We start from the raw sequence: 12,741 nt of genomic DNA, 5'->3' as shown, positions 1-12,741 counted from the left end.
GATGCACAATGGTTAACATAAGACAAGCTTGCCTGGGAGGCATGCAGGTATCAAACCAATTTCAAAACGGGTCTCCAATTACTCCTGAAGTTTATTTGATTCACATTTTTTTCTGGCTTGCCAGATGTTTATCGTCCAAGGGTGAAATTCAGCCTGGCATTATTGGACTGGGGCAAGGGTGTAAGAAGGTGCAGAAGTCTCCTGCTGCAGAGTGGCATGTTTCCCTTCAGCTGCTCTGTGCCATCGCTGCTTGCTTCAAACTGTACCGGTATGTCATGTATTCCGAGAGGAGTGAGGGAGTCGAGCTGCTGCGGAGATCAGAATGGGGCTTGCACACACTCACTGCCGAGCAAGGATTTGGAAAAGCCTCATTTTCTTGATGGCATAAGGAACAGCCCTGTGTCTCAGGCGCAGGAGTGACAGCTCTAACCAGGTGTTACCTTCCCACAGGAAGCCTCTGGGCTGGCTCAGCTTTGTGCTTCCTCTGAGGAGAAGCAGTCAGAGGCAGATTTGTGAAGCTCCAAGTGTCCATTTTGCAGGAAGCTCTCCAAGATGCCCAGGTCCTATGGGCTGCCAACCCCCATGCATCTGCATAGACATGTCTGCTCATAGTGCAGCAGTGCTGGCCCTACACCAGGGTGGTGGCACTGTGTTGGAAAGGTCACCAAGATTCAGATCCTCAAAGGCCTGTTGGTGCCAAACTCTAATCAAAATGATGGCAACAAGGCTCTAAAACCTGGTGCTGCCTGGGTCTTATTCTGGACTGGGGCTTCCTAACTGAGTCATGGCAAAGGCCCATAGGAGAGTTTTTTCCATGGCATCTCTCTCCTGGAGAGGGACAAGCGTGTGAGGGGACACTTGGCTGGCCATCCAAAAGTCCAGTGCGAGTGACCGGACCACCACCTCAGGGCTGACTGCTGCAGCCAGAGGGGCAGGCAGGGACCACCCATGGAAGAGCAGAGGGTGCTGCCCTGCCTGGCACTGCTGCTTGTTGCCCACTGGCTCCAGCCCCCCACAGTCCCCATGACGATGTGTGAGCTGTGCAGAGCTGGAGCACCGTGACACCAGCAGATCCTCGTGGGCAGGTTCAGGCTGGTCACCTGTGTCTGCAGGGCAGCTCTGCCAGCGGGCCCTGCCTGCACACAGCACAGCACCCACGGCTGTCCCTGTCCTGGGAAGAGGAGAGGGCACAGCAAGGGTGCGGGGGAAGAGGGGAGAGACGAGATCTGCTTTCCCCTCCTCAGATGCAGACAGCAGACACAGGCTCATTACTGCCAGCCGGGTGAAATGGGGGACAGACACGCAGGGGCTCGTTGGGGGGAGCTGGCAACCCCGCTCCCCTGGAGGTGCAGGAGCCAGGCCAGGGCCGGGCGCTGCCACCAGCCGCTGTCCCTGCCCCGGAGGGAGCCGGCAGCCCTGGTACCCCTGGCACCCGCCTCCGCGCACCTCCCCACCTGCACATGCGCCTGCTCCCTACATCACACTCGTGTATTCCCCGACGCACCCCACGGCCCCCAACACACCCACCCCTGCAGTGTGCAGACACACCGGCACGCATTGCCCACCGATACACGCGCGTGTGCCCACACCACAGAGCAGCACACACGTGTGCTCCAGGACACGCACACGCCGGCTCAGGCCGGGCTTGCTCCCACACACCGTCTCGATGCGGTTGGCACAGGCGGCCACGGGGACAGGCTTAGCCCCGCACCTCGCAGCCGGAATGGGGGGGCTCCCCCACCCGCCACAAGCGCACAGGCCAGCTCTGCAGAGGGTCCCACCCGCACGCACCGCCACGCACAGGGGCTCTGGCACCCGCACACACACACACAAGCGCAATGGGGCTCCCGGGAGGCCGCGGCGGGCCGGGCTCTGCGGGGGCTCCCGCACCCAGCGCTGCCCCCGCGGCCCCGCTGCCCGCGCCCGCCCCGGCACCAAAACGCGTGGGGGGTGATGGGCCACGCCCCCGTGGGTGCGGGAGCACACGGACACACGGACACGGACACACGGACACGGACGCACTCGGAGCCCGATTGTTCCGCAGCCACTTAACTCGTTGTTGCCCGGCCCAGCACCATCCAGCCCGACCCCAGCATCCCCGAGCCGTTCCTCAGCAACGTCCATCACCGCGCCCCGCACCGTCCAGCCCAGCCTCGCTCCCTCTGTCCCGACCCGGCCCCACTCTCGCCCCCCCGGGCTGCGCCTCCCGCGCCGCCACAGCCCCAGCCCCCGCTCCGCTGCTCACCTCGGTCCGGAGCGGTCCCGCGGCGGGGCAGCGCCTGCTCCTCGCAGCGCCCCGGCGGCGGCTCGGCTGGGGCCCGGCTCGGCTCGGCCCGGCTCTGCTCGGCCCGGCCCCAGCCCCGGCCGCCGCTGCCCTCTTGCCCGCGGCGCGGTCCGGCCGCGTCGCCCCTATGCGGAGGCTCCAGCAGCACCGAGGCGATGCCCATTCATTCAGCTTGTCCCCCGCAGCCCTCCCCTTCCGCCCCGCGCTCCCAGCCTCCTGGATGGAGGTGGCTAGTGATGCTGCAGCGGTACCCAGAGCCCCCGGAGAGTACAGTGCGGAGGGGAGGGAGGGAGAGGAGGAGGATGGAGAGCAGAAGGAGGGAAGAGGAAAGAGAGAGAGAGGCAGAGAGGGAGATGGCTGCCCCCAAAACCAGAGCTGGATCGGGAGAAGACTCTGGGATTTCCACAAGGAAATCAGGGCAGGGAGCGGAGTCGGGCCGGCAGAGCACCCTCCATCCAGCCCGGCACAGCACCCCGGCGCGGCGCCCGGGGGTGCTGTGAGGGTGGCAAGGGCAAGGGACAGCCTGGGGGATGCAGACGATGGGCAGAGCAGTGTCAGGGCCGCCTGCAAAATGGAATGCCCTCCTCTAAGTCAGGGCTGATACCAGCCACGGGCTCACCAGCCTCCTCAGCCAGCAGAGCTGGCTTAAAAGCCAATATGTCTTGGCTTTAAAGACGTGTAAATCTCCAGGGGCAGTTTCTGCCCTTCTGCACATGCCTGTGTACTTGGCTCCTCATCTGTCCTTGCAGCCTCCCAGTTTTTCCATCCTTAGACTGGACTTCTCCACCTCTCTGTACAGCCAGGACCCACTCAAAAGGCACTGGGGTCCATGTTTCCTGAGCCCCATGATAATGTTCTGCACACCACATTGAAGTTTCTCAGCTTTTCCTAATCTAGGTCTTGCTTAACCCTCTGGAAAATAATCCACTGACCATCTGCCACAGTGATTTTCATTTACAACCTTGCACAAATTAGGCTCAACTGTTCACTTCTCTTTTGCCCATGGCTTTTGGTTGCATGTCTTTTCCCAGGCACCAGCTTGCTGTGGACTGGGGGTGACCTTTTGGGCCTGGCAGCCAGCACCGGGCTGCAAGCAAGTTTGCTTGCTCCACATACATTCCCTGATTTTCCTAGGATGCTGTGCTCCTAACTGGGTGGCAGGCGTTCCTCCTTCCCACTCTGCCTGAACACCATAATCATCTCCTGGGGAGAGTTGAGGAACCTGTCTGGGGGAACAGCTCCTCTATTCAGATGTCACTTTTAGGTGTGTGCAGGTCAAGAAATGAGCTTTCAGGTACACTGAGCAGATGGATCCATGCAGGGTGTTGAGCAAGAGCACTTGGACTTGCCCTGCCATGGATGCACAGCCTGGCCTTGGGCAATTCAGGCGTCTGTGGCTTTGGAGGTGACTCACTGCAAACTCATGGACCTTGCTGCTCTGGGATGCCAGACCAGGGCTGCCCCATTGAGAAAGTGAGTTGTTTAGAGAGGCACACAGTGGGGATTTCTGAAAACTAAGGCTGCAGCCACTGTGCACCTCCATTTTCCTCCCTAGAAGATTCAGAGTCAGGCCTGAGGGATGAGTACGAGATGCTACCAGAAGCTATCATGGTTATTTGCTGGTCCCTTTGCTCCTCACATTTGCTTTTGCAAATGGGTCTGGGAAGCGGCTTCATTCTCTAAGGAAAATGGAAATATACAGATTTATTTTTTTTTCCTTCCTGTAGCAGATTCAGCAAAAGTGCAGCTGCCTTCGTAGCCTTGAATACAGAATTGCCCATTCAGTTCATCCCTAAGGGGAAATGACCATGTAGAGAACAATGAGCCCCACAGTGCTCTCTACACCCTCTAAAGTCTTCCTCAACCCAGGCATTTTCCTGCCCCAAGTTTCAAGGGGTGTCTGGCTCCCTTTGCTGGGCAATGAAGGCTACCTGCATGCTTCCAAGCCACCTCTCTAAATGCCTATCAGCTTCAAAATGTTTTTTTCTTCTCAAATTGAAATTTAGCAGGTTATTTGTTAATGATGGAGACTGGGGCCCAGAGGCATGGGGTAAAACAGAGAGTAGAAGCTGCATGAATGTCTTGCTTTGAAAGCCACCAAACTACTGCAGAGGCAAACCACATTCAATAGCTTGCAAAAGCAAGAAGGCTTCCAGGTCCCAGGGGCAGGACCAAGTCAGTCTTGAATTTTTTTACTTTGAGGGGCCATGCCTTTTCCTGTCTATTCTCCAGCCTTCCAAAGCCTTATGTCAGTCCCAGCTGCCCCAGAGGAAATTAAGGCATGCATAATTCTATTTATTGCTGATTTTATCATGAGCATATGCAGGCTTCTCAGAAAAGCCACTCGGTGTCCTAAGAAGCCTACAGCCAGGTGCAGTGCCCAGGGTGATGGAGAGCAGCCCTGGCAAGGCTGCCATGCTCCCCTGCCATTTTTAGGTAGCAACCCAGCAAAGCCAACGTGGAGGAATAAGATAGTGGGATAAGGAGGGATACCAGGAATTAAGGGCAACCGGGGAGGTTTCATAGAATCATAGAATCATAGAATCCTAGGGGTTGGAAGGGACCTCGAAAGATCATCTAGTCCAACCCCCTCGCCAGAGCAGGGTCACCCAGAGCACATCACACAGGAAGGTGTCCAGGCGGGTTTTGAATGTCTCCAGAGAAGGAGACTCCACAACCTCTCTGGGCAGCCTGTTCCAGGGCTCTGTCACTCTCACAGTAAAAAAATTTTTTCTGATATTCACCTTAAACCTCCTGTGCTCCAATTTGTATCCATTACTCCTTGTCCTATCACTGGTCATCACTGAAAAAAGCTTAACTCCATCTTCTTGACACTCACCCTTTATGTATTTGTAAACATTGATGAGGTCACCCCTCAGTCTCCTTTTCTCCAAGCTAAAGAGACCCAGCTCTCTCAGCCTTTCCTCATCAGGGAGATGTTTCACTCCCTTAATCATCTCTGTGGCTCTGTGCTGGACTCTTTCAAGCACTTCCCTGTCCTTCCTGAACTGAGGAGCCCAGAACTGGACACAATACTCCAGATGCAGCCTCACCAATGCAGAATAGAGGGGGAGGAGAACCTCTCTTGACCTACTAACCACACCCTTTCTAATACACCCCAGGAGGCCATTGGCCTTCTTAGCCACAAGGGCACATTGCTGGCTCATGGTCATCCTCCTGTCCACCAGGACCCCCAGGTCCCTTTCTCCTACACTGCTCTGCAGCAGCTCAGCCCCCAACCTGTACTGGTACATGGGGTTGTTCTTCCCCAGATGCAAGACTCTACACTTGCCCTTGTTGAGTTTCATCAAGTTTCTCCCTGCCCAATTCTCCAGCCTGTCCAGGTCTCACTGAATGGCAGCACAGCCTTCTGGTGTGTCAGCCACTCCTCCCAGCTTGGTGTCATCAGCAAACTTGCTGAGGGTACATTCTATACCCTCATCCAGGTCGTTGATGAAGATGTTGAACAACACGGGTCCCAGCACTGACCCCTGAGGGACTCCACTAGTCACAGGCCTCCAACTAGATTTTGCCCCATTGACTACAACTGACTTCTTCCTTTCAACCAGTTCTTGATCCACCTCACTGCCTGATCATCAAACCCATACTTGATCAACTTATCTACAAGGATGCTGTGGGAGACAGTGTCAAATGCTTCACTGAAATCAAGATAGAGCACATCTACCGCTCTGCCATCATCTATCCACCTAGTAATTTCCTCATAGAAGGCTATGAGGTTAGTCAAACATGACTTACCCTTGGTAAAACCATGTTGACTGCTCTTGATGACCCCCATCTCCTTGATATGTCTAGAGAGAGTGCCAAGGACAAGTTGTTCCATCACCTTTCCAGGAATGGAGGTGAGGCTGACCGGTCTATAGTTACCCGGGTCCTCCTTCTTACCCTTCTTGCAGACTGGAGTGACATTTGCTATCCTCCAGTCCTCAGGCACCTCTCCTGTTACCCATGACTTACCGAAGATGATGGAGAGGTTTGCCTGCAAAACAGTCCCAAACCTCACTTCTTAGGTGCACAGGAATCAAGAGGGCACTTGGACACTAGGAGAAAAGCCACAGGGAGCCATAGAGCTTTTCCAAGTAAAGACAAACAGCTTCCATTCCTGGTGATAAAGGTGGGAACATCAAAGGGGCATAGGAAGACGTGAATCATTCAAGGCAAAGGGGAAATAATCTTTTCAGAAATCAGTGTGATGAGCATTTGTTAACATGTCTGCTGTTGACAGGCCAGAGAAAAGGGTGTAGCAGCAATAAATGGTGACATGCTTGAGCCTAGACAAGTATTTTAGCTGGAGGTACTAGCCTATGAAAAGCTTTATACAGAAACAGCATATGGAGAGAACATGTGGGACCCAGGCATAGTTGGTGCAAGGGAACTAAGCTCAAGGTGGTGCAAAGCAGAGCAGCAGGGAGGCCTTGTCTACTTGGGAGAGGTGGGGGAAAGCTTTGGGGAGTGGTGAGGAACTCAGCTCTCACTGTGTGGGATCTGAGCTGATGGGCCACCAGGGAATGTCAGCCAGGCTGGCTGATTTGTTTGGAAAGAAAAGTCTGGCACAGCATGGTGGATCTGAAAGTCACCATAGATATAATGGTTGGAGTTAGTGGGTGGTGGAGATTACCCAGGGATAATGTGTGAACAGAGAACAGAAAGGGCTGAAGGACAGGATGCTGTGGGCATCCAGCAGAAGACAGGGGAGTGTATAAGGAAGAGTCAGAGAAGCAAAGATGAGAAAAGCAGGCAAAAAAACCAGGGAAGGACAGAAAAGCTCAGATGGACCAGATTGCTAAGGCAGTGTGGCTGAATGTGTAGAGACCAGGAGAAAGATCAAAGGTGAAAACTGAGCATAGTTTTGAAACCACCATTAGAAACCTGGACACGGGACTCTGTGCTGAGCAAGTGGGACAGAAGGCACAGACAGTGGGAGAGCAGATGTGGAAGAGAAGGCCTGAGAGAGCTGGGGCAGCAACCTGAGAGGATTCCTCCAGGCTTACAGATGTTTGTGCTGTAAACCTGAGGGGCCCTAGCACAGGTTAGGGAGAGAGAAGAGCAGAGAGGAGGGAGGATGTTAGAGGGCTGTCCTCATGGGAGGAAGGGTGTGGCGTTGCCAGGAGAAACAGAGGGATTTAGATGAGTCCCCAAGCAAGAGTCCCAAGGTGCTCAGAGGAGCAGGGGAGATTTGTCTTCATAGAGCAGCAAAGAGGATGGGGCTTGACAAGTCATTGTGTTTTACATCCCTTATGAAGACAGTGGCAGGAAGCTGTGTATTTGTTGAGAGGAGCCGAATCATTTAGGGAGGAGAAAGCAGAACCAAAGCCAAAAGTAACTGTTTTGAGTTGAGGAGTTGACTTGATTTTGGGGCTTGCACAATGGCACTGTATGAGCAATGGACAGTTGGTGTATATGAGAACAAAAGGCAGCCTGGTCACACAAAGGTCTTTCTGTTTCAAGTTTTGTCCTCCTGGAAGTTTAGCCAGTGAATGGCTTTGCAGCCCACAGCACTGAACGCAGCTTGCAACCCTCTGCTGTTCAGCAGAAACAATTCCTCTGGCACTGGATTGCTTCAATCTCTGAGGGTAACAATTTGTCAAGGATGTCACTGAACATTTCAGTCATCTTGAACCAAACCTTCCCTGCCCACAGGAAAAATGACCCATCTTGGGAAGGAAGGAAGGAAGGAAGGAAGGAAGGAAGGAAGGAAGGAAGGAAGGAAGGAAGGAAGGAAGGAAGGAAGGAAGGAAGGAAGGAAGGAAGGAAGGAAGGAAGGAAGGAAGGAAGGAAGGAAGGAAGGAAGGAAGGAAGGAAGGAAGGAAGGAAGGAAGGAAGGAAGGAAGGAAGGAAAGAAAGGTGGTGGGGAGGGACCAGAGGACAACATATGGAGAGGGAGGTCAGATGAGAAGGAGTAAGTTAGGTGCTGGTGTTAGGTGATGGATGTAGGGCTGAGCTTGCACAAAGCAGCGGAGGGTTTCTAAGTCTATCAAATGCTGAGACAAACACCTATGAGTGACTTAGGACCTGGGGAATAAGGAAGAGACCTGGTGAACTCAGATGAGGGCACTGCAGGCGTGCAGCCATTGGTGTGCAGGGCTCAGACCCCAGTGCTCTCAGACACATGGAGGGACAGGAGAGGGGAGGTGGCTGCACACAAGGGCATCCCCCAAGCTGATGAAGCTCTGAGCTGATGTGGCTCTTCTAGGGAGATCCTACAACCCCTTGCACATTCAGGGTGCTGCAGGTACCTCTGGAGACCACTGAGGGGTGAAAGGTCAGAAAATCTGCAGTGGGCTGTAAAAGATCAGAGGTGGGTGACAGCGCAGTATGGGCGCCCTGCTCCTCCCAGCTGTGCAGAGGGCAGGCCTGGTTTGTTTTGTTCTTCTGTGAGCAAATCGCTCAGAGGTCAGCTCTTCTCTCTGCTCCTTGCTGAAAGCAAACACTGGCAAGTAATGCCTGTTAACTCAGCCACATGCTCCAACCCTCAGCCCCAGTCTCCCTCTGTCCCTGCCTTGAACTTGGGTGGCAGCTCTTACAATGCCTCTGTCACCAAGGAGGAATGATCCATTAGATGGGCCTCTTCTTCCCTTTGTCATAAAAATCCTCCTAACCAGGTAATGGCTCATACCAAGCAATGGGGCTCTGCTGGGGGCTTGAAGTCCACATTATTGCTGAGGACAGATGGGGTGGTTATTTCATGGGCACATTATGGGTCTCTTACCCTGCCTGAACAAGCTGGAGACCATCAGCATGTAAGAAGAGAGACATGCATAGACATAGATTTGCTCTCTCCCTGGAGGTCTTCAACACCAGGTTGGAGGGGACCTTGAGAAACCTGATCTAGCTGGAGGTGTCCCCTGCCCATGCAGGGGGGTTAGAACTAGATGTTCTTTAACGTCTCTTCCAACCCGAACCATTTGATGATTCTATGATTCTATGAATCATCACCTGTAGCTGATGATATCTTGGAATAAAAAATATCCTGTGCCCTGTCTTACCTTAGAGCATGCAAAATGGGGCACACCAAGAATTGGATACCTAGAAGAGCAAAATAAATGGACTAAACTCACTCAGATTCTCACTTTCATGTTTGCAGGGCACTGAGTGCAGCTCAATACATGATGAGTCAAGCAGTGAGCACAGTGAGGATGAGAATTTATGGCCATATCTTGTTATATGAAGGGATACCAGGGGTGGAAGACTGAGGAGTAATGGGATAAAACTGAAGAAAAGAGCTTAGTAAGATTCAGAAAGAAGCTTAGGCACTTATGGAGGGACAGCAGACCACCTACAGATTGAGAGCTGCTGGCCAGCTGGGGTCTGGCCCCCACAGGACGGTGCTGCCCAGTTAAGCACATTAAGGATGTATAATGACTTTCTTGGGTGTGTTTGCCATGAGCCACTCTTGGACATAAGTGTGGAACCAGATAGGCCATCAGCCTGCTCCACTGTGACTGTTTGCATGTTTCTATTGGGCACTAGAAAGCAGCCGAAGATACTGTCCAGCTGTTCCTTGAGAAATACTGATATACTTAGTACCTCCAAAACTCTGGGTAATAGTCAATAAGAAATTAGTCTGTACCAGGAAAGGAAGAAGGAAATTAATAAGGCAACTTCAGCCTTCCAGTTCTGCATCTGAGCAGGGAGCAGCCTCAGAGGCTGCTGGAGTACCCACAGCTACTGCCCCTTTCCCTGCCAGGCAAGGGCAGGCCAGGCCAGAGGCACAATGGCTCTGCAGGAACATGTTGGATCCATCAGCACCTCCAACCTACAGGGTGGCCCAGAGATGCAAAAGCTTGGCAGGGCTTTGCTCATAGACAGTATCTCTTGCTGTGTCTCCTCTGCTGCCAGCCTGGCTGAAGAGCTCTGAGGAAGGTGCTGCGAGCAAGAAAGGACAAAACACTGTTTTGCAAAGAGTGCAGTGAGTCAGTCAGCTAATTTGAGGCAAGAACCTCTTCCAGAAAGGAAAGATAAGGAGATAGCTGCTTGTTCTGTAAGTGAATTTTGTTCACATGGGCTCCAGGCTGCTCTTGCACACTCCTGTTCACCTGAACAAGGGGCCAAGACCTCAGTTTGTGGGAGGTCCGGGGCCTGACCCACAAACAAGCTAGGGCTCCATTCAGCCAGGGATCAGACTGCAGTTTCAGAGTGTCGTCAGCTCTGATGCCAAATCTCCTTCCCACATGACCTTACATTCAGTCTCTGCTGCTCCAGCAGTGCTGAGGGTGATGGGGTCCTAGGTCAGCTACTTGCCCTTGGTTTCCATCTAACTTAACTGCTAAATTACCCACTGATGAGTGCCTGGGCACTGAACACTAAGGTGGCCCTTTCTGAGGCTTGAAATCCCACTGTGAGCATGGACACTGGGTACCTACATCTCACAACTGAGATCATGTTCTAGATGCTTGTTGCTTGGCAGCCAAAGGCTTAGAAATGTCAATTTCTAATTAAAACTATGCACCCAAAATCTATGCAGCCTCCCCAAAGCCCGGTATTTTTATACACTGCTCTCAGCTGCAGTGGGCATAGCAATAGCTCTCAGCATGCAAACATCCAGGAACAAGCCACATTACTGCCAGGGAGGATGCAGGTGAGATACATGAACCAGTAAAGCAGAAGCGCATTCAATTAAAAAAAAATAGATGCAACCTGATAAGAAGGAAGATTGATGATGTGACCCAGAAATGGAAAGAAGGAAGGCTTCACTGCAGCACACAGCAGGCACAGCAGAGCCAGCATGCTGACCACAAAAATGGCAGCAGCCTAATATCCCTTTTCCATGTGAGATGTCCAGGACCTGGGGACACGCTGCAGGGAGGAGGTGACAGCTAGGACAGTGGCTGCACCCAGCACTAACCAGGCAGCATCCCCTTCCCCAGGGTACCTGTGTCTTCTCCCAGGGTCAGGACCCTGTGCTGGTGACTGGTCAGTGCTTGCTGATAATGGGGTTTCCTTATAGGAGATGGGGTTTGCAATGCTGTGCAGCCACGTCTAGGGGCTGATACATCTGAGGTAGCATGGTTTTCACTCAGTTCCTGGTTCTGCTTGGGCAGGAGACACAGTAAACCCAGATTCTGGTGGCACCAGTCCCTGGCAGAAGCAGGAGGTAACTCCACAGTGAAGTCTAAGCATGAAAAAAATCAGCCTTACTGAAAATTACAATAAGACACATTACTCTTTTTTAAATCCATATAATTGGATTACAGATTTGGAGAGGTTAAAATAATAATTTTTGGCAGTTGCATTTGCTTCCTGGTATATAAACCTTTAGAGTTTGTACTTCTAAGCTCTAGCTACATGAGAATAATGCCAAGGGCATGGAGAGGGGAAAGGAGAGGAAAGGAGCTGCCACTTCACCCTCAGCACAGCTCAAGGCAATCGGGTTGTGGGAGGTTGCAAAGATTTGCAGCTACTGGGAGATGCTCAGTGAAGTCCTCAGCTGATGCGCCAGCCCACGGCATGGGTGCTACCAGCTCCACTGGAAAATGTATTTAACTTTTGGAGAAAAGTTGGAAGAATGTGTGTTTAGCATTTTCTCACAGAATAATTCTGTGTTTCTACTTCTCGCTGACATTCAATTTCAACATCTGAGCTAGGGATAAAATGAATATTTTTACAACCTGACTGAATTCAAACCAAAATGCTTAGAAGTTATGAAACTGTCATCTGTGGAGCAAAGCAGAGGTGGGAAGGCATCTACAGATGCATTTATGGCTGTGTAGTTTTATTTGCCTGGTTCAGATTGCAGCAATGTTTCCTGACAGGCTGCGGGCAGCCCAGCCCTGCCCAGCTCAGCCAGTTGGTGCCCACTGGAGACTTGCTCTGGTCACCTGCCTCAGCCCACACCCTGGGACAGGCGCTCTTGCTATTTCAGGAGTGTTTTACCACTGCAAACAGGGCTCAATACTAGGCTGATCTCCATCCTGTTGCCTGCCTCCCCTCATGCTACATTCAGCTGGTTTCAGAAGGCAGTTGATCAGCAGATCATACCTAACACATTTTCTTTTGACTTTTCCAGTTTCCTTGTACAAGGCATTGTGAAAAAAAGGGGTTTTAATACCTCATTTTCCTCAGAGGGGGTATGCAAACCCGAGGTGGTGGCCGGTGTGAGATGTTTCTTCTCATAGTTACGCTGAGAATAACACTTATTTTGCTTTCCTGAGGGGATGAAGGGACTTATATCACTAATGTTGTAAAAAAACATCCTCTAACCAGTGAGGCAGAAATGTTCAATGGCTAACAGTGGGACCCTTTTGTCTCTCGTGTCCATAATGGTGAAACCTCATTAATTACTACAGGATAATTAAAATCCTCTTTTCCTCAATCAAATACACAACTGTTTTATAAATCATGTACCAGACAGTTATCAGCAGACATCTCCTATATTGTCTCCTCATTAGCAAGGTCCAAGAGGTAAGGGTATGGCAGATGGTGGTGACCAGGAGATGTGT

At 52.1% G+C, this 12,741-nt stretch overlaps 1 protein-coding gene across 5 annotated transcripts in view; it reads right to left on the bottom strand.

Annotated features, from left to right (window-relative positions):
- The window catches only part of DLGAP4 (DLG associated protein 4), a 182,315-nt gene extending 180,033 nt beyond the window's left edge, over positions 1-2,282 (bottom strand). For all 5 annotated transcript variants that reach the window (XM_051632821.1, XM_051632819.1, XM_051632820.1 and 2 more), the window contains exon 1: positions 2,246-2,282. The gene's annotated coding sequence lies outside the window, so the exon portion shown is untranslated. The remainder of the gene's footprint in view (positions 1-2,245) is intronic.
- Positions 2,283-12,741: the final 10,459 nt, after the last annotated feature.

Source organism: Apus apus, chromosome 15 (assembly GCF_020740795.1).
Source record: "Apus apus isolate bApuApu2 chromosome 15, bApuApu2.pri.cur, whole genome shotgun sequence".
Taxonomy (NCBI): domain Eukaryota; kingdom Metazoa; phylum Chordata; class Aves; order Apodiformes; family Apodidae; genus Apus; species Apus apus.
This window is presented reverse-complemented; position numbering and strand designations above follow the sequence as displayed.